The sequence below is a fragment of the Cydia splendana genome, chromosome Z (genome assembly GCF_910591565.1).
Source record: "Cydia splendana chromosome Z, ilCydSple1.2, whole genome shotgun sequence".
Classification (NCBI taxonomy): domain Eukaryota; kingdom Metazoa; phylum Arthropoda; class Insecta; order Lepidoptera; family Tortricidae; genus Cydia; species Cydia splendana.
In genome coordinates, this window is record NC_085987.1 from 20,672,242 (window position 1) to 20,694,275 (window position 22,034).

A 22,034-nucleotide genomic window follows, 5' to 3' on the forward strand; every position below is an offset into this window, starting at 1 on the left:
TGCCTCTCGATTTTGGTCTATCGTTGTTTGATCGTCTGGATCCAACAAGACATGCCTCGGACGACGCACACGTTTCCTGGGCGGAAGCTCGGGAGTGTAGTCCGAGGCATGACTTATAAGATCGTTGACGTGGTTGGACGCTTTATCAAAGTAGCGTCTGCTCAACACTTTAAAGTGTTGAGCCACAGTTGTTAATTTTAAGTCTTTGTGCAGGTCATTGTTTCTCACATACCACGGCGCCCCAACCAACTTCCGCAAAAATTTATTTTGGAGCACTTGTAGGCTCTTCAGCTGGCGGGGAGAGGCCTGGGCGAAAGCAACCGAGGCATATGAGAACACTGTGCGGATACACACTTTATAGATGTGCAGCTTACTACGGACCGATAACTTGCTCTTCTTATTTAGAAGGCTGTGAAGTCGGCATACGTAGTAAGCTGCACGATCACGTACTGTCTTGATATGTTTATGGAAGTTTAACCGTTTGTCTAGAACTACCCCGAGGTATCTGGCCTCATCTCGCCATGGAATAGGACGATCGAAGAGGGTGATGTTGGAAATGGAGGATATTAAGGATTGATATGATGTGGTGCGTGAGAATATGACCCCCTACACTCTTGTCCGGATTGACTTCAACTCTCCACAATTTGCACCAATGCCCAAGAGCGTCAGATGCAGACTGCAGGAGTTGAGCAACCCGACCAATACAGGGGGATGTGACATAAATTGCCGTATCATCGGCAAACAGAGCATAATGGATGTCAGGAAGTTTTGGAATGTCGTTGATGTAGATGGCGAAGAGAGTTGGGGAAAGACATGAACCTTGTGGGACGCCAGCCTTAATTGGATGAAAGGCGGAACGCGATCCTTCCACTTTATAACGAAAGCATCTGACTGTGAGGAAATTCTCTATCAACCGGAGAAGCCGATTGGGCAACCCAATATTGCAGAGTTTGTATAACAAGCCCGGATGCCACACCTTATCAAAGGCCTTCGCTATATCGAGGAAGATCGCTCCAGTTGGGATCGCACGGCGCCCGCTAGTCATCCAAAAGAGGATGTGTTCCACAAGGCGGTGAACTTGATGGACACACGAATGACTAGCCCTGAACCCAAATTGTTCTGGTATGATGATGTTATGAGCAGAAAGATGAGTGTGAATACGGGTAAGAATAATGCGTTCGTAAAGCTTGCCCAAAGTTTGAAGAAGACTGATCGGGCGGTAACTAACTGGGTCCGTACGAGGTTTACCGGGTTTGTGGATCCCAATCACGTCAGCCTCCTTCCAACATGATGGGAAATGGCAGTGGATGAGAGCAACGTTGTAAATGATGAGTAGGAGAGAGAGGATTCTGTCAGGTAGTGTTTTGATCAATTTATTTGTGATTCCGTCAGACCCAGGAGCCTTCCGTAACTTCAGTCTTCGGATCTGCATCTTCAGTTCCGTCATAGTTACCTCGGGGAGTGGTGTCAGTTCGAGTGGAGTTGTGGCCTTCTGAGTTAACTCCTCAGTTACCATTTTAACATGATTCTCGTCAGTTGGTTGATTACTAGGAGAACACTGACCTTCGAGGCTAACAGCCAGACACTCAGCCTTCTCCGAGTCATCAAAAGCGAGTCCTTGTCCGTCAGGTCGAGTCAAAGGTGGCATAGATGCAATGCCATCCGTTTTGAGAGACCTCACCAGCCTCCCGAAAGCCTGATGGGTAGGTGTGATCTCTCTTAGTGTGCTGTCCCATCGCTCGTTCCTGTAAGAAGCCAGCTGCCGCTTCAGATGAGTCTGAATGCGGTTTAAAGCGTTCTTATTAGAAGGAGACGGGAACGCGTCGTATGCTCTAACGGCAGCGTTCTTCGCCCTCACAAGTTCTCTGAGATACTCTGGCAGGCGCCAGCGTTGTTCCCCTCCATTAGGAGCCTGCCTGGAGCAGTTATTAATAACTGTACGAAGGCCACTGGTGAGAGATTCAATTGCTGCATCAGTCTGCTCGACTGTATAGATGCCATTTAAGCCAATGTCGTTGAGTGGACAGTCATGTCTCTCGAGAGATTTGCGCACTTCCTCCCAGTCAGTAATAGACTTAAAGGAAGGTGCGCTATCTGGATCAGGTCCGAGCGCTATAATTAATGGCCTGTGGTCGGAAGTCAGCTCATGAACGACCAGGCTCCAATTTCACCACGGTGACAGGTGCGACAATTGTAAAACATCACTGTTGCTGAAGTCACAGGTATCCATGGGCTACGGTTACCGCTTACCATCGGGCGGGCCGTATTCCTGTTTGCCACCATCATTGTTTTATTAAAAAAAACTTTATTATATCGGAAAAAAACAGATATTTCTCTTGCTAAGTTTATGACAATTGTCACAAGAAACACTACAATTGTCACGAAATTCCGACATATAACTCATTACCTGTCAAGAATTACCTACAATTCTTCTAAATCTTGACAATTGTCAGAAACTTCGCAAAAGAAATATCTGTTTCTTTCCGGTATAATAAAGTTTTTTTTAATAAAACAATGATGGTGGCAAACAGGAATACGGCCCGCCCGATGGTAAGTGGTAACCGTAGCCCATGGATGCCTGTGACGTCAGCAACAATGATTTTACAATTGTCGCACGTGTCACCGTGGTGAAATTGGGGCCTGGATGACGCGAAGACGAAGGGACACACCCTTGAAAAGAGCAATGTCAAGAATGTCAGGTCTGTGTTCAACTATTGAGGGAAAATGAGTCGGCTCCATTGAAGCTATTATGTCAACGCCAAGATTGTCAGTCAATGTGTACAGTAACCGTCCATTAGTCATTGTTACATTACAGTTCCAGAGCTGATGTTTGGAGTTGAGGTCTCCAGCCAAAATGACCGAATCATCATTCCCAAACACACCCAAGTAACATTTTAGTCCTATAATTTTAGTTTTTATCGCTAAAAGCTTGTATAGACGTCGTATTAAGGTTTCAGAGGTGACCACCTGTCGTATAAAAGCGCTTGGCAGCACCTTTTTGCTCTATAGGCTTATACAGCTAATATATTCTATAAGGAATTGATGTAAAGGTTTATTTCATCATTTTATAGAGCCGTTATAGGCGTGTACTATAACAGGTTCAAATATAACCACTATAGAGCAATATTACTGTATAATAGTATTTGGAATCACTTTTATGCAACTAATTTGCGCTATTAAGGTTCCCTGCCAAGCCGCTATAGTTTTGTGTTTTAACAGTGACAAAAACCCAACTATACAACGATTTTAGGATATAGTGGCTTTAGAGATCACTGCTATAGTACATAATACTTTAGTAGTTTGCGCTATTAAGGTTCCCTGCTAGCCGCTATAGTTTTGTGTTCTAACAGTGACAAAAACCCAGCTATACAACGATTTCAGGATTTAGTGGCTTTAGAGATCACTGCTATAGTACATAATACTTTAGTAGTCATATGAACACTATTATAGAACTGTTTTGCTCTATAGTAGCGTTTTTGGGACATATTTATAGCGTTAAAAAGCGCTTTAGTAGTTTTTAAATCCCTATTATATCTCATCGCTGTAAACGTCACAATGACTCTTTTATATCACAAAACTGTTGTATAGTGGTTTTGTTTTTTCTTTTAAAAGACAACAGCGTTATAGTTGAGTTTTTATGTCTTTTATAAACCGAGTTAGATACATAAAGGTAGAAAACGACTACTTGTAAATGATAAATTTGATCTGTAATGGCTACTTATATCTTGCTTATATAAGTTCAGGCCTAAGCCACATAATGTGGTTCCGTACAAAATATTTTTATATTTTAATGAATTGATAAAAAAGACCCCAGTGATATTAGTGACTGTAGGTGAGATTTATCATCAATGATTTAATACAAGCATAAAATCGTGACGGTTTAGATATTTATCGACATCCATTATTAGCACATTTTTTTTACCAATCACACTGAAAAAGGAAACAACAGTAATGACTACATCTAAATTTAAAAAAAATCCTATATCTTTCTAAAGAGTTTGTAGGTGTAACTGGGTCACAGCAAAATTCTTTTGGAACCCTAATTTTAATCATGATGGCGGTGAATATTTCGTCGTAAGTTCTATAGTTAGCCTATAAAAGCGTCGGATTTACTTCTTGGCTGTATAGTAGTAACTATGGTGAATATCATAATATTTTATTAAATTATTTTATTAAAAACATAAATAAATCGAGGGGGCATTTAAAATTCCTCATTAAACTAATACTATTCTAACGGTAAAACTTCCGTCCCATATACTTTTTGCACTAAGGACCGAATTATTCGACATCTAAATGGCGCATATTAATATAAAGTCTTTAGGTAATACTTATCACCATTTTACTTAGTACCGTTTTTGTGAAGTAAACACACAACAAAACCACTCACAACAGTTGATGGAAAACTTGATAGCAAATTTCGTAGTAAAGGAACTATGAATTCGACAATAGTATAAAAAAGCACTATAATACAATTTCAAATACTACTATAGTATAAAACAAGCACTATAATGGAATCTCAAATGCCACTTTAGTATAAATTAACACTATAATGGCGTTACTGACAACAAATTAGCACAAAAGTGATCATCACATCACTTTTATAGAGCTAAAACGTCACGACTGACACTGCTACAGGTCTACTATATCACTGAATGGCACATAAGATGCGCCATTTCGGCTTTATACAATCTTCTTTGGTCTTTTATAGGACCTTAGGTGGTATTTGGGAAACGTTCTATCGACTACTATAGAACCACAAATTGTTACTTGGGCAGCTTCCAAGTCAGCCTGACGAACTGTCTTATTCGGCGATAAGTAGGCAGAGATAATGGTAATATGTAGGTCTGTGACCCGTGAGCGCAATGCGACATGCTGAAACCTCCAGATCAATTAAATTTGGAATGTCAACCGGTGAGGCATGTAATGCGCGCCTATAGTAAATGAGGGTACCACCGCCCTTGTCAGAAAGCCTATCATTACGGATAAGAACGTAATTGGCTATACGTGGATCCCTTATGTTGGGTTTCAGGAAGGATTCCTGAACCAAAAAAATATCAACATTGTGTTCTTTGAGGAATAGAGCCACTTCATCTTTTTTGTATCGAATACCATTAGCGTTAAAAACGCCAATAGTGAGCGATTTAGGTTTCAGTCGAGATCTTGTGTTCTCCATTATGGCCTATTAAGTAATTTAATCGCCTTGAGTAGAGCGGCGTTCACATATCTCAATGCTTAGGCCACTTAATTATGGTAGGTTTTCGTCTCTATCACTGAAAGGTTGCGAGTAAAATCAAGAATTCAATCTACGTAAAGCAGATTGTTGACAATATAATTACTGATAATGGCATGTATCAGGATCAATAGTTCCTCCTATCAATTTATATTAAAGGTTAATGAATTATTCAGAATGATAGACAAATTCTGGCACTGACTGTGTGTAACACAATGTCAGGTAGTGTCCCGCTATATTAGGAATGTGGTATCATTACATGCCTGTGGAATTTATAGTCTGGAATCTTGAATATCTCCATTAAGGCTATGGCCGGTCTAACATTAATTTTTATTTGAGGGTATCTGAGTCTAAGGACGTGCCATTTGATGAAATTATGCTCAATAGAGTGATTTTGGTTATGGTTTGGTATGATAAAGGTCCAACTAGGATTATCCTGAAGGAAGTCCGCTTTCTTTGCTAGTACGAAAATAGGAATTGAAGCCGTCCTTCATCTCGACGAAAGATAATGGAGTTGCATTATGGAATTATCCCACAATTCAAAGTTATATAAGGGATTAAGTGTTCCTTACTTAAGTTATTGATTTGTAGTACTTATAACTAGTGCTTACAAAAGTGTTATGACACTGTTATAGAATCTCTCTTCTTAAATGTTTTAAGGAACCTAATTACTCAATTTATGAATACAATTTGAGTACGTCAACTCCATTTGTTCAAACGCTTCAGCTGAGGAGATATTATAGAAGATAAATACCTATTAATATCCTTTCAGTGAGTAGGGGATTTTAACCCAATTTTATAAAAAAACTAATATTATATTTTATTCTCATATTGTGTACTCTGTTTATGTTGAATTCTAGAATAATGTTCCAATTATCAACGTTATAAATGATCCCTAATATACTTAATTCTACTTAAACATAGTAATCTGTTAAGATACATAAAATTCTTCATGTACTTGTCTCTATAAGATAATTCTAGTATTTTTTTTTCTTAACAGGCTAACTCATCCTTCTAATGTAAAAAGAATCTGGATTATTACACATAACTTAGGAGTCCTACCATTTACTAGATGTACGCAATTTGTTTATGGCCAAATTAGTTTTATTGTAGACACAGCAAATTCATACAGCATGTGCATTACAATTTATAATAAGTTACCAGATGAATTTAAAGGGAAAAAAAATACAACATTTAAGAAAATGATGAAAGCTTGGCTGTGTGAGAAATGTTTCTACAGTGTGGGCGAGTTCCTTAATAGATAACTATAATATATTTGCATGGAATTAGGCTAGTTTAATTAAATTTGTATGCTAGTTTGTACGCACAATGTGGAGATCCTATATACTTACATATTGTAAATAGATTTAAGACCTTTTTGTAAACCCACTATTGACAAATAAATGATCATTCATTCATACAGGTAATCGGGTTTGCTAATTAAAGAGTGGATTAAGGTAGTTTTAAAAAGGGGGGGTGGTACAACTACCTACCGATTATAGCTTTGTAGGGAGAGCATTTAATGCCTAATAACCTGTATAAACTTTAAACCCTATGACCATTTTGTTATTCGGTTGTGTGCATATTTTCTATGTCCTGGTTTGCTCTTTCTACTACTGATCCTTGGATCTGACTTGATGTCTTGGCTTTCCATGGACAATTTTGAGTTCCGGTCACATAAAGAACAAACTTTCAATGATTTGGTTTCGGAATTCATTTTAATATGAAGTATAGGGTTAGTGACAATGCCCTTTTTCTGTGTCCTTTGTTTTTTTTTCGCAAAAATATATTTTATATTTGCGGTCACACAATAATAATTCTGGTTTTTCCTCTATGTCCAATTGAAACATGCATTTCATCAATACGAACAAATATGTTATTGAAACCAGGGATCGGATACCGGTATTTTTTGTATGGGAACGGTAACGGTATTTTTTCGTTCTTTGTTAATTATTTCATTTCTAATTGGGCAATCTAATCGAGTATAAAATAATTCAAAAAATATGGTTATTACGAAGTTTTTGCAAAAAACCGGTTCCGATCCCTGATTGAAACAGTCGTAATACTCTAAATCAGTGGTTCCCAAAGTTGAATGGGTTCCGACCCATCTAACAAAAACTGCCAATTACGGGTACGGGACCCAATTCTTACCGTTTTAAAAAGAGGATATAAAATATTATAGGTAACGCTCAGATTCGCTATTTCTAGTAGTGAGTCGAAGAACTCGCTGTGGTGTTTGTTATTTTTTATCCTCACAGAAAACATAATTATGTATATTGTTCAACGACTCAAGGTTTTTCATCTCTTCCCCGAAATAGGCATCAATGGGAAATTGCAGACAGTACGGTCATCTTTGGCTGCACTTCGTTTTTTAGGCCCACTCAATTTTCGCCCGCGACCCACCGATAGGTTTGAGAAAATGCTGCTCTAAACACTTTTCGTATTTATCTTTGTTTAGTTTATTAACGCCTTACAATAAAAACACATGGGTACTGAGTTACGAGTTTCGATCAACACTAAAATCATAAATAAAAATCAATTCACCGTGCGCCTATAAACGTGCCAAGCTATAGAATGAGGCCAGCAAGTGCAGGTGGCGACGAATAGGTAGTATTTCTACGAATCATCTTAGGGGCTATTCATAAATTACGTCATTTCAAATTAGGGGGGGGGGTCTGGACATCGGATGACGGTAGCATGAAGTAGGAGGAAATGGGGTCATTTGAAGCATGATTTTTGGATGATTATAGGGGGGGGGGGGGTCAAAAATCGTCAAAAATCGATGACGTAATTTATGGACAGCCCCTTATACTTAAAATAAAAAAAAGATCTTAAATTCCATACTATTAACAATAATAAAAAAGTATTACCACAATATTTAAGGACAGCAATCTTTGCCGGTTTACGAATTCTCATACTAATACTTATACTCGCTTGTTGACGTGCTGGGGCCCATTTCTCGAACGATATTAGTCTAATATTATTAGTGTGTTGTCATGACAACCCCTACGACTTGACAGTTCGTGGACTAATAATATTAGTCTAATATCGTTCGAGAAATGGGCCCCTGGAGTTATATATTTATATACCTAGGCATATTTCGTTCTCAACAGATTTGTAAGTGGATGAAAAACTTCAGAAGTAATTTAGCTAAGCGCCTTATAGCCGTCGTGTCTGATACGGGAACTTATTGTTTCATCACCAAATTATCCAGGACATTTGCCTGCCATGCCTGGACTTTTACTTTTATAATATGTACTGCAATTGCAATAGTACATCATCATTCCTATTACGCCATCCATTATTTGAGTGTTATTAATGTTATTTTTTTCCTCTGATGCTGTTTTATTTAGAATTAAATTTTGTAAGTTTGATGGGTGGACCGGACCGATACAGCATCATACTCGTTTCATCTGTGTCATTTTAATTATGTCATCATGTTGTATCTTCTTGCTGTAAAACTTTTCTTATTTAACCATTTGTCCACTGTATGATATTTTATGTATTTTTCATTTTTGCCTTTTACCTGCCATGATTATTCTTACTTGATGGTCTCATCGGAAGATCAGCGCTGGAAGTCGCCAACAACATCCTTTATTATGTCTACGTTTTTGTTATATGTAAATTGTCCGGTTAGTATTAGGTATAAATATTTATATATAATAAAAATATTTTTATTTCTAAAGCATTTTATAACAAGACCTTGTAGTTAATGTTCTAATCGTATCGTATAGTACATATATGTGATGTTCTAATAGTATCGTATAGTACATATATCGTCGTATACTATATTCAGAAATGCAAACTCTGTTTAAAAGCTTCAACACTTTTACTTTGAATTGTTGTTAGTACCTCTTCTTCTTCCTTGCGTTATCCCGGCATTTTGCCACGGCTCATGGGAACCTGGGGTCCGCTTGACAACTAATCCCATGATTTGACGTAGGCACTAGTTTTTACGAAAGCGACTGCCATCTGACCTTCCAACCCAGAGGGGAAACTAGGCCTTATTGGGATTAGTCCGGTTTCCTTACGATGTTTTCCTTCACCGAAAAGCAACTGGTAAATATCAAATGATATTTCGTACATAAGTTCCGAATAACTCATTGGTACGAGCCGGGGTTTGAAATTGTTGTTAGTACCTATACGTAGGTAAGTATTACAATTTCTTACAATTATTCGTAATTACCACAATCTCAAATTAATACTAACAAATAATAATTGCAGTAGGGCCCACATAGGACGATGATGACAAAAGAAGGACTTATAAAATCCAACTTCACAAGGGAAGTTTAAAAAATATTATCTATTTGAGACCCACCGGGCGTAGAGGAAAGTGGTGGTAACAAAGAGTGATAACCTGCGTCATTCAGGGCGGATTGCACCATGCCCACTTGATGTGCAGATCATGGCTAAAAATGGCGCTAACGAACGCTAACTGCGTATTTGGGTTGCACCACGCCTAACGTCTGTTAAAAAGTTACGCTGCCCTTAACCGGTCGTAGACCACTGGTTAACGATTTGATCGCCTGATAAAAATGGCGGCACTTTATTAGTTTTGTCCATATGTTATGAATTTTTGCTTAAAATTTCAATAATTTGGCAATAGTGATACAAAAATATTTTATTCTAAGTAAAAGGTGAAAGTTTTTAAACGAAAACACGTTACTACACGATTACTGTAATCTGTGGGTGACAATTCCCGCCATTTTCAAATTGGGCAATAGACTATAGACTTAAAAGGAGTATTAACCCTTAAATGCATAGTGTTACCAAATGTCTACAAAGCATTAGACAGCTCACAGATTTAAAAAAAGGCTTACGTTCTTGAACGCACCTTTATACCAAACGTCAAGTAGTAGGGTGATGAATCATCACTGATGATTGAAGGCTTAAATTTACGCAATATTTTTAATTTATAAAAATTACATTCGTTTTAAGACGAAAAGTCGGAAAGCTTGGAAAAATCCAGATGTTGATAATTAAAAAAAAAATTAAAAGCGATTGTAGAACAAATTATAAGTAACTTTCCCACCTTAATAATATTTTACATTGAGAACACTCTGACCCACGCTTAATATTATTTTTTATCTCCCATTTATCAACAGTATTGTATAATAAACTATTTTTTTTAACGTAATAAGTGTAGCTTTACGACTGTATTTCTTGTTTTCAGATTCCTGCTACACTTAAAAAAAATTGGTGATAAAAAAAAATCAAAAATACGTTTTTTAGTCTTTTCTACTTTATTCTTTTTGTTTGTTAGAAAGTGCATTGTTTTTCTTCTAAGAATAGATTCCTCATACTCAATTTATCCGAAAATGATATATTACATGTCCTAATAGGTATAGTTTTAGAGAAATGTTGCTCCAAGTGAAGCGCCGCAGCGTCGAACTTTCTCCCCTCCCCCCCCACTAAATGAGAGGTGGCTCTCGACGGCTCCCGGTCTGTATCTGCTTAAGACCAGCTAACAATCAACTGTGCCAAGTTTCAGCGCATAGTCTCAAAGTGCAAGGTCCCCATACAACGGTGTGCACTAACAAACCAGCTATCTGTGTTGAATCTAAAATTATGATTGGCTTGTTTCAGGTACTTAATGAAAAAAAAACTTCTGTTTTTTATTTATAAAATTTTTATTTGTATTAAAGATATTTTTAATTTTGGTTTAATAAAATATTAATTTCGATTTCCAGTTTCTTTTTTTTCAGCTCATTTAACTGTTTTTCTTCCTGTCTTTTTTCTCCTGTATTTTTTCTTTCTTGGAGTAAATTTTCTAATTTAACTTCAAACAATTTTTTTTTCATATAGTTTTGTGGCATTTATAGCCTATATTCTTAACTGCTTCACCTCGCAGTCTGACTCCGTAGGTCGAGGGCGTTTACGGATGCCTGGAAGAAAATATGATAAATATAAGACTAGCTATTTCTACAGATAAGGCTTATAGTACATTACATACCTAGGGAGGTAAATTCGTAAATGCTTCAGATCGCAGGTGTTTGTGGCCCGAACCGAAGGTGAGGGCCATAAATATGCGATCTGGGGCTTTACGAATTACCGCCCGTGGTTTGTATAAAGTTTTACGTCTTGCCTTGGCCAGGAAGTGAGATTTTCTTCCCGTCCCGTGGGAAGAAAATCCCACTTACGGTCCTAGGGTGACGTAAAATACCTACCTACTTCCCTATTATAATATTATTAATGCGAACTGTGTCTATTTGTTTACCCCTTCACGCTTTAACTACTGAACAGATTTAGATGAAATTTGATATGGAGATAGACTGGGGTAGGACATAAGATAATTTTAATCAATATGTTATATATAGAAGACATTAGGTGATGAGAAGCTAAATAGTTTCTATGTAATAAAAAGCAATATAACTTTAAATTAAAAGGAGCTAGTATGGAAGAAGTATATATGAGGAATCTTAGGTACTTACGAGGGTGTGCGGCAGCAGTAGTGGCAGGGCGAAGAGGTTTTGACAAGCGGGTTCGGAGGAGAAAAGCTGGCGCTTTAGAGTCAAAGGTAGCCTGTAAAAAGGTGAAGTAATTAGGTGTGCAATGGTATGTAAGTATTATAATTTACATCTAGAATCTAAATAGGTATTGTAATTTACCTCGGAGTTTGACTCTGCTATGTCAATAACGGCAGCAGCTGCAGGAAGTATTGCTACTATAGGTGCAGAAGTAGATTCCTGTAGGTAATATGTCATATAACCTTAGATTTATTACTCTGCATAATGCTTATTTGGATTTGTTTAACAATCATATTTATTGTGATGTCAATAAAGTTTAAATATAATACAAATCTTACAATCTACAAAGCACTGAATACAATAGAAGTAAGAAAGATATTAAAAACATAATGTTACATACTGGCCTATCTTCATCATGAAGTATCTCGCCAACCTGAAACAAACAAAGTACAGGTAATATCATTTCTAAATATAATTTACTTGGATCACATACACAATACACATATAATAATAACCATTGTGAATGTGATCAAAATAATTTAAGTATAATGGTTCATGTCATCCTAAACTCCATAGTTTTATTACCTGTACACACTCTACATCAGCCGCATTGGAAGTATTGTCCTTTTCCTAAAACAGTAAAGATCACAAGATATAATATATGAGCAAAAGATAAAATAATCTTAATTAAAAATGCTTGCAATGCACAAACATCCTAAATATAAAATTAGTGAAAAATACGACTCAAACAGTTAACTGATAGCAATTCAGGTAGTCTGTTACATGATCAGTTGATTACTTACATCACATATTATAATATCGTCATCGTAGATGCTCTCCAGACCATCCATTGAAACTGGCATTACTTTTCTGAGCCACTCCGTGTCCGTGGACACGCCACCGCGCTCTGTCGGGCCACCGCCAGTAACAAATAAGGCGCGGCGTTCAGCGCTTGCTTCCTGTAATAATGAATAGGTGTTTGAAATTCTACAATTATATTAAATGCTGCATGCCTCACCTATAGTCATACGAGCAAACAAACCTTTCTAGCAGTCCTTTTGAAGTTATCAAATTTTGCCTGTAGTTGTTTGTAGTTGTCAAGCGGACCCCAGGCTCTCATGAGCCGTGGCGAAATGCCGGGATAACGCGAGGAAGAAGAGAAGAGTTGTTTGAGGGTCCGCGGGCGTGAGCTTTGTGCATTATATTCCGCTTCGATTAATTGCCACACGCTAGATTTCTTTTTATTGCTGTTATGATCTGTTTTCTTGTTAAATAATATAGTGCTATACTTGTCGATTAGAGAGAGTTTTCAAGACATTTATTTCATTTTTATTAAAGTTTAATTAACGTTCTCTGAAAACACAATAAAACACATTATTTACTGTCGCATTCCTTTTTATATTCTGAATTCAAAGATATCACAAACATGATACACTTACTTTGGATCAAATCCGCTTAAATTTGCCATATTTCTAAATAGGTGTACTTATTTTCATCCACACGAACTAAGAACTTGGTAAGCACTAGACACAGGACTAACCAAAACAACTTTTTAATTTTATCGCGCCAAATCAAGACGTGACTTTTATAACTGGGTTGCTATATTAAAAAATAATTCCCCCCCAAAAAAAATTGGTAGGATTGCGTTCATAATACGGCAACACCATTATCGATTAGTTATTTTAGCGCTGTTATTTTATGGTTGGTGCAACGCATTTTATTTAGCAATCGGTAAGACCCCCACGTCAGCGTTAAAATTTAGCGAACCGTGCTTACGTTAGCAGGTGGTTTGGTGCAACCCGCCCTTAATAATTTAAATACTGCTGTGTTGCTGTTGCTCAGATAATCTTCGTTGAAATCGGCAAATATTATGCAAAGACTATTATGCGATATCAAATTACTTTTACCTAAACCCTAAGTACTGCGACGCCGTTAGAATATTTGCATGATCTATACACGATCTACCTATATGCGACAAAGATCTCGACATTCCTGACTAAAAAAACTCTGAAGCCACAGTACAATTATTTCTTCACTAGTTAAAGCGGGCATTACATTATACAATTTGCAGAGCGCTAATTAAGTGTTGCTAGGCGAGAGAAAAAAAGAGCTTGTTCATTACACTACACTATCTAGCGACGCTTTTTTTTTAGTGTCTTATTTTCATTTCAGCAGTGATCATCGTTTGAATCGAACCGCACCTCCCGAGCTAGTATATCATGGCACCATCAAAAAGTTGATTCAAAATCAAATCATCATCAAAAACTTTGTTACCATCTTTATGTTTTTTATCGCATAAAAATGGCATGTCTTTATAAAGTTCAATCATGTTTAGCAGTACTTCCTTTTCCCTAATCTGTGGCTGCGTCATTTTGAACTGAAATGCAATAACTAAAACAATAACCATCCATACGTTCGAGTGCGTCGGTGGCGCGCCGACAACTGACCTTGCACAGTAAGCGCTGAGCGCGCTAAAACCATTTACTTACACTATGCGTTCTAGTGCACTAGGTAGCGCTAGTGCGGCAGAGCACATGCGATCGCACTAGATTGGGTCACTAACTGGCTAGCTGTCTTTACACTATACTAGTAGTTCGCCCCGAACTGAGAACTCGCGGTTCGCCAAAAAGATCAATTAAATGCAGCGCTACTTAGTCTTAGAGATGGGCATTTCGTAATTGATTCCTAATTCCACGAATTTTTCTACAAGTCAACAAAATAGTTATTTGTACAACAAGAGATCAAAGTTTGATATTTCTTCGAGTGCTTATTTTGAGTCCCGTGCAAGCGAATTTTGAGCGTAGTAAGGGACTCAAAAGCGCACGAGATATAAATAACTTTGATCTCGTGTAGTACACAACATTTTTCACCTCAGCAGTGAGAACATACCTATTAGACAACTTGAAAAATGTAAATCCTTCTTCATCACTTAATACCTGCACTAATGTTTTCTTAAGATATACAAACAATTAAGTTTAATTACCGCAATCGAACACAAAAACAAAACGTAATAATAAATTTCAGTAAAATAATATGTAAATAACGAACATCAACTGACACTTCAATCGACAACTTTTTTTCGTAAAAAAAACTTTGTAAGTTACGGTCCGAATTGCGGATACGTACTATTTGTCAACTATGGTAGAAATTCTTAAAAGTAAAATAATTAATTTTGCGTGATAATCTGTGTATTTTTTGAGTTAAGTAATTATTTTAATTGTACAATAAAATACCTAAAATATAGTATTTTATCAGTTTTTATCAAATCTTAAACTTTATTTTATTTTTATTAATTAATTATTAAGAATTCATACTCGTACGTGGTTTGGAACGATGCGGTCTGAAGTTTTCGGGGGTCTATTATAAACCGTCAATATACCGTTGAATGTCGTTTTAACTTCTTTTGTTTGTTTCTTTTTGCTAACAGTGTGAAAGGGACAGAGATAATAGAAACCCAAGTATTTCGAACTTGTATTAGACCCCGCATGTTGAAATGACATTTGACTATAAAGGTCACTTGAATGTCATTTTGTCTCACTCAGTGAGCAAAATCGCATTTTGCTCACTGTTTTTAAGAAGCAAAGTACCCTTGTTCGAGCTGCTGAGGTGAAAATAATATTTTTCTCAAAAATGGACGGCAAAGTCGACTTTGCCATCTAACAAATAGGTCGCGAAGCGCGGAGTTTATGGTCAGTCAAAAATTAAAAAGTTAAAAACATTGCAGTCTCGATTTTAGGACTGCAATGTTGCATACAAATTCCATTATTTGTCGAGTTCCAAACTTTTTAAAAGTTGAAATGGCCATATCAAATGAAGGCACAGGCCCATTAAACAGCCAAACAGATGATTAGTACCGCGACTATTTAGCTGTCTCAAATAGGTTGGCGTATTTTCGGCAGAAAAATACACTTCTATTTTTTATTAAAAAAAAACTAAAGGCGGCAAAGCGAAATCTCTTCAATTCGTTTACTGTTTTCTGTGAAAATACATTCGAACGTTGCTTCAGTAAAGATATATTTTGAAACAGAAAATTATAAATTTGAAGAAAATGAGTTCTAGTACAAGTGACGAAGACATGGAATGTACACCTCCAGAATTAAAAGACGAGGCAAATTCAGTAATAAACAATTTGTTTCCGGAGAAATCGAAAGACAAATATCTAAAAGCGTACGAAAACTTTAGGAAGTGGCAAGAAGAAAAGCACGCGTCTTCATTTTCCGAAACTATATTCTTAGCATATTTCAACGAACTTTCGAAAACTAAAATGCCATCCACGCTTTGGGCAATATACTCTATGTTGAAATTCACAGTAAATATGAAGCATAATATTAATATAAAAAGTTACTCAAATTTAACTGCCTTGCTTAAACGAAAGTCCGATGGATATAAAAGCAAAAAATCTCATGTATTCACAACAGAAAATATCGAGACGTTTTTGAATGATGCTTCGGACGAAATATACCTTGTGACAAAGGTATGTAAACCTACTTTTATGTTCATATTAACAACAAGTACCTAGTGTTTATAACTACCTAATACCTAACAACTTTCAAAGGTTATTTTAGTTCAAAGTATTTATCTAAGTACCTATTTCTTGTTGCAGGTGGCACTTATTTTAGGTGTTAATGGCGCTTGCCGTTCTATTGAGTTATACAACTTAACAATGAAAGATGTAACCCGTCATGAAAACGAACTTTGGATTAAATTACGGGATACGAAAACAAAAATAGACAGAGTTTTCGTTGTAAAGGATGAATATCTTCAAGTTATTCAAAAGTACCAAGCATTACGGCCTGCTTCAACAAGCTCTGACAAATTTTTTTTGCAGTATAGAAATGGCAAATGCCATAACCAAGTGATAGGGAGACACAAAATTTCGAAGTTTCCCAAGGAGATCGCTACATTCCTCAAGTTACCAAATAGCGATAGCTTTACAGGTCATTGCTTCCGACGCACATCCGCTACTTTGCTAGCTGATTCCGGAGCAAATTTAATTTCGCTAAAACGCCACGGAGGGTGGAAATCTGATAGAGTTGCCGAGGGATATATAGAAGAGTCTAAAGCAAGTAAAAGATACATAAATAACCAAATAAACAAAAATATAAATACTCACAACCAGCCATCAACCTCCAATCACGGTCTGAACACAGAAAATGTATGTCCAATAAGTTCAGAACAACCTAATACGACTGAACATTTTGTCGAGCAAACCACGTCTGGCGCCAACCCTCCGTCGTCTAGTCAGATTGCCTCCTGTCATGATACAAATCTACCAACATCGATAACAAATACTCAAGCAGAAATTCAAACAACTAATATCAGTCTTCCCGGAAAGACTGTGAATCTGACTTTTAATAATTGTACCAACATGACGTTTAAATTTTAATAAATTTCTAAAGTGTTCATTTTTAATAAAATTGATATTCGATTACTAGTTGTTTTCTTGCACCATTTTTGAGAAAAGCACTATATATGACTCGGCTGGAAGGCTACTTGCTGGCTTCGGATTCAATTAAACGGACTCCCAAGGTCGTCCGTTTAAAACGAATCCTCAGCCAGCAAGTAGCTACTTCCAGTCCTCGACAATAATGTACTATTAATGTCTTTAAACTAGTAGAATCATACAAACAAATCAAACCAAAAGTATACAGCTAAGATAAGAGTACCTATATATCCGTGATACCTTCATACTGGTACGCGCCCCGGCCGCCGCGCCCCGCGCCCCACGGCGGGCTGGTCAACGATACCTTCTCGGAACTCATGAGGCCCTGCCCTGGTACTTGCTCCTTGCTAAATTCAAATTTTAAACAGTTTTTTTCTCGATTTTAGCCACCGTAGCCTATGGAGACAAGTAACGCTAAGCGGTTTTCGTAGTCTATGGATGTTTATATATTAAGGGTGTCACATGCGCGTTTCTGTCTTATGAAGCAATTGTTCCTACAATACAACCCAAAATAATAAATGTGTAAACCGAGCACTTTCATTTGATACCAAACTCGACCATACTTTCTTGCAATTAAAATGACCAGAATAGCAAGACCCCTCACAAATAGCTTTTTAGCATTTTCAGCTCTTCTAGCTCAATAACCTCTTGTTCGAGCCAGCTCAAAATTTAATGACTAAAATATAATGCCCTCAACTATACGTTCACCAAATTTCATTTAAATTAGAACATTTTTACTTAAGTTATCGAGTATCAAACTATCCTCTGATAGTTCAGCTTAAAAACATCGAAATGCCGGGACGTGCCCCTAGCCAGCCGTGTGTTCAAAGTCGAATGTAAGAACTTCACTTCGCTTCGCTCGCTCGTTCGACTAAATTAGTGCGCGAACTCAGCTAGCGTTCTGCAAATTGTATAATGTACCTAATGCCCGCTTTAATGACATTTTCGACATATTCAATTCCAGAAATTAGAATAACATTCAATTCAAAAAGCTTCTATGTACTGGTATCAAGTGTTTTATAAACTTGATGAAGTCTATCACTAGGACAAAACTTACTCTGCATGTCATTTGCAATCACAAAGTGTGGCAATGTCATCATTAATATCAGATTTCTATGAAAATATTGAAAATATGACGTTTATAATGATACTTTGTTCTGTTCCAAACGGTGCAAAGTTACGATTCATCTAAGGAAAGGATATTAAGTATAGAACCCGACGACGAAGTCGGGTTCTATATCCTTTCCTTAAATAATCAATACAGTAGGTATGCGGCTAGTGAATACGCAAAGGTTTTGTGAACAGTATTATGTAACTAAGATATAGAATGTTCCATATGTAGAAAAATATGATTTATTACCAACATACTGTAAATATTAACATAATGTAAATATTTAGCGGTATAGGTATATTATTAAAAAAAATGTATTTAAAATATAGATATACAGTTTATTAACATAGTACGATATTAAACATTACAATAAGCGGTGGGTGGGGCGCTAGTTATAATATTACGAATAATTAAGCTGATGGAGTAATTAAATGATGCAAATTACTTACAAACAAGTTAATTAATGATATTGTCGCCTGAAAATAATACAATTCCAGCCTGTACAAACCCACGGCTTATAACAATGAATTAATTTAAACGATTAAACGACCATTACCTAAATCACACAGTGCAACCCTTGTTACTCGTACATTACTGAGTCACATTACCAACAATATACAAGGAAAAAATAGATTTTGCTCAAAACCAGTCGGGAATACGAAGTTTTTAATCAGATATTATTGAGCACCTCGGCCGCTCGGATATATCTCATGCCGACTGTATTAAGAAACATTTGTTCTTTGTACATTACCAATTATATTGCCACTTATGTACAAGGATATATAGGTAAATATACTGCAAAGGTACCTACACATTACTCGGTTGTATTCAAACTTCAAACAAATCGTTGTTCCTTGTGCAAACCCAAGGTTAACTTGATCGAATTTTGTCTTCTCAGGGGGCCGATTTTTGAAATTCGATCGCTCGATTTCTTGTATTTCGTTCAATAATATCTCCACTACTAAACACTTAAATTCTACTAATAGAATAGAAAACGAGTGGTCAATACCACTAGATTCCCAATTTCTATCGCTCGTATTTCAAAAATTAGCATTTCACCGTTTTCCGAGTGACGAAATCGAACGATCGAGATTCAAAAATCGGCCCCCAGTAATCCGATGCTATGCGATGACTACTTCGTGAATAGTCAGATTTTCTGTACACCTACAAACTTTTAGTCCGGCAGTTACATAGGAAAGAAATCCCATATGTTACCAATAGCTACAGCTTCGTGTGGTTAAAGGTGGGAATCATTAAGAATATTAATTTAATGTACATAGGTATGTTAACTTCGACATCATTCAACATTTCTGAGCTTTTATCATGGGGAATAATATTTCGAAAGTTAATTGCTTTTTATTTAACAGCAGGGCATAGACAGGAGAAATTATATTTGTTGATACCTCGTCACTGCCTAAATCCCCTTAAATAACAGTATACAAATGTATGTACCAGCTGCAAAATATTTTTTTACATTTGGTCATACCTATAGGTTTTCTTGCTTCTTCCGAGGCACACAAACATATTTTGTTACCATCTTCATAGTTGGCCAACATCCGTATTTCCTAAATACGCTCTTTTCAATCTCTTGCACTTTTTTCACATTTCGACACTCCCGAGGGAATCAAAATTGATAGGGTACTTCCCGTTGAGCTAGAACAATAAAATTTGGCAAGTAATATACTACAAACACTGGGACAAATCTGAAAACTGTAAATTTGTAAAAAAAAGAAATAACCAAAAATAAAAAAATACTTAGTTAAATTTGTACGGAACCCTCGGTGGACTGGTTTTTTCAAGCTACATATTGTTAATTAAGTATTGATATTGTTTGGGTAGGTATAGTGACTGGACACATTTTTGCGTAATTGGTCAAATTCTTTCTAAACAATGTTTAATTTAGGTCGATTTGAATTATTTGAAAGGCAACGCTCATGATGCAGGACATTAACTGTGACTTTAATTTTAATCACTGTAAAAATGCTACAACAGATCTTTTAATTCCCACAAGGGTGTCATCCAATAATGACGTCCCACGTATATAGGGAGGGAGGGGGTAAAAAGTATGTGACATGTTACAAACTTTGTGACGTCACTTTAACTTCATCTGTAACCCATTTCTTTTGTTTTGCATTAGGTATTTACATGTTATTTTTATTTTATATCAGTTTCAAGTTATAATAATTATAAAATTGATGTTATCAAAAAAATATACTATTTATGTACATATGTACCTATAACAGGGTGACTTCAAATTGGTATTACAAAACACTTGATTGTGGCTCAGTTAAGTTAATGCTAAATAGTGTAAGTAAGTACTACATTAAAAACCGTTGTTAAAATTAGCTGTATTTAATTATCGCTAATTTTATAATAAAACAAATAAATAAAATCCAGAAGAGTGGTTACCCCACATTAAATACCTAACTATCATACCTGTCACTCTTATTTTCTTTGACAAGTGACAATTACTAATCAAAACACGTTTACTTCATAAATACTGTGGCAGGTGATTGATAACCGAAGGGAAAGTGTTTATTTGAAATTCTTTAAATGTTTGGTTTATCATTATGTTAGGATAACCATGTGAAGCCTGAAAAATGGGATAAAATAAAACTTAAAAAATATATATAAGTACCTATTATGATTATTTTAAAAGCATGAGACTTAATTGAGGGGCTTAGTTTAGGGAAGATGTACCTATGTACTAGGTAAAACATTTATTTTGTTTTATCAATTTGAAGTCAACCTGTATATGTATAATAAATACCTAATTAGAATGTCAAATATCGAATACTCCTTGTATTTTTAGTTACGTTTTTATTTTCATTATTTATGTTACAATAATAACTACATTTATCTATTTAACAAGATATTAACTGTCACCGATCCGATTATTCATAGTTGGGCACAACTTGTCCCCCTAAAGGCCCGCACGGCATGTTAGTTCACAGTAATAATATTAACATCCAGCCCTGGATGTACAGTGAACTTCTACGATGCCTTAATTAGCTTTAGATAGAGGCGCTCACGGACAACGGCTTCAGAGGTAATTTGCTCTGCTCCAGTAAGATAAAGGGTAAAACTATAAAGGGTAATTCGACCAGCGAAACTGAGACACCCTGGTCATGCAACCTTATCAGTTATATGTCTCAATGAATCTGATTATATGACACTCTACTAGGCTAGGTACTACTATTTTAGTATTAGCATATTTGTAAGGTGAATTTATACAGGTTTTAACATTTAAATGGAACCATTAAAGATTGTTTTTGTTATGATTAAATAAGATTGGCTATTTCTGAAATATGTAATTACTTAACATAAATTTATTTATTCATAAAATGTTTATAACATAATAAAAACACTTATAAATAAAAAAAATTACCTAAGTCGTAGTCGCTCGGTAGGGTGCCCAGAAGGCTGGCCGCATTGCCCCGCTGGATTTAAATCGGTCAGTATGGGATGGGAAAGTCTGTAACTATAAGACATACGAAGATCTGTTCTTAGGAACCATGTCATCGATTTTAGTAACAAGGAAAACTGCATTCATACATTTAAATAAATAAAAAAACTTGTACCTACTCAGCTAAGCAAGCACTGGATGTAACAAATTGCGACACCAGCGAAGAGCTATAAGACAACAACCAGAGAGACAATTTTATGCACCTTATATTATAGTACACATAATGTACAAAGTAAGTGTTGTTTTATTTATTTGAAAATATAGGAAGTTTCAGGTTTACCAGGACACAATGAATATTTAAAATATCATCAATATGA

The 22,034-nt window shown here is 36.2% G+C and overlaps 1 long non-coding RNA gene across 1 annotated transcript in view; it reads left to right on the plus strand.

Annotated features, from left to right (window-relative positions):
• The window catches only part of LOC134804937 (uncharacterized), a 225,283-nt gene that overhangs the window by 202,654 nt on the left and 595 nt on the right, over window positions 1-22,034 (plus strand). The gene's annotated exons all lie outside the window — the stretch shown is intronic.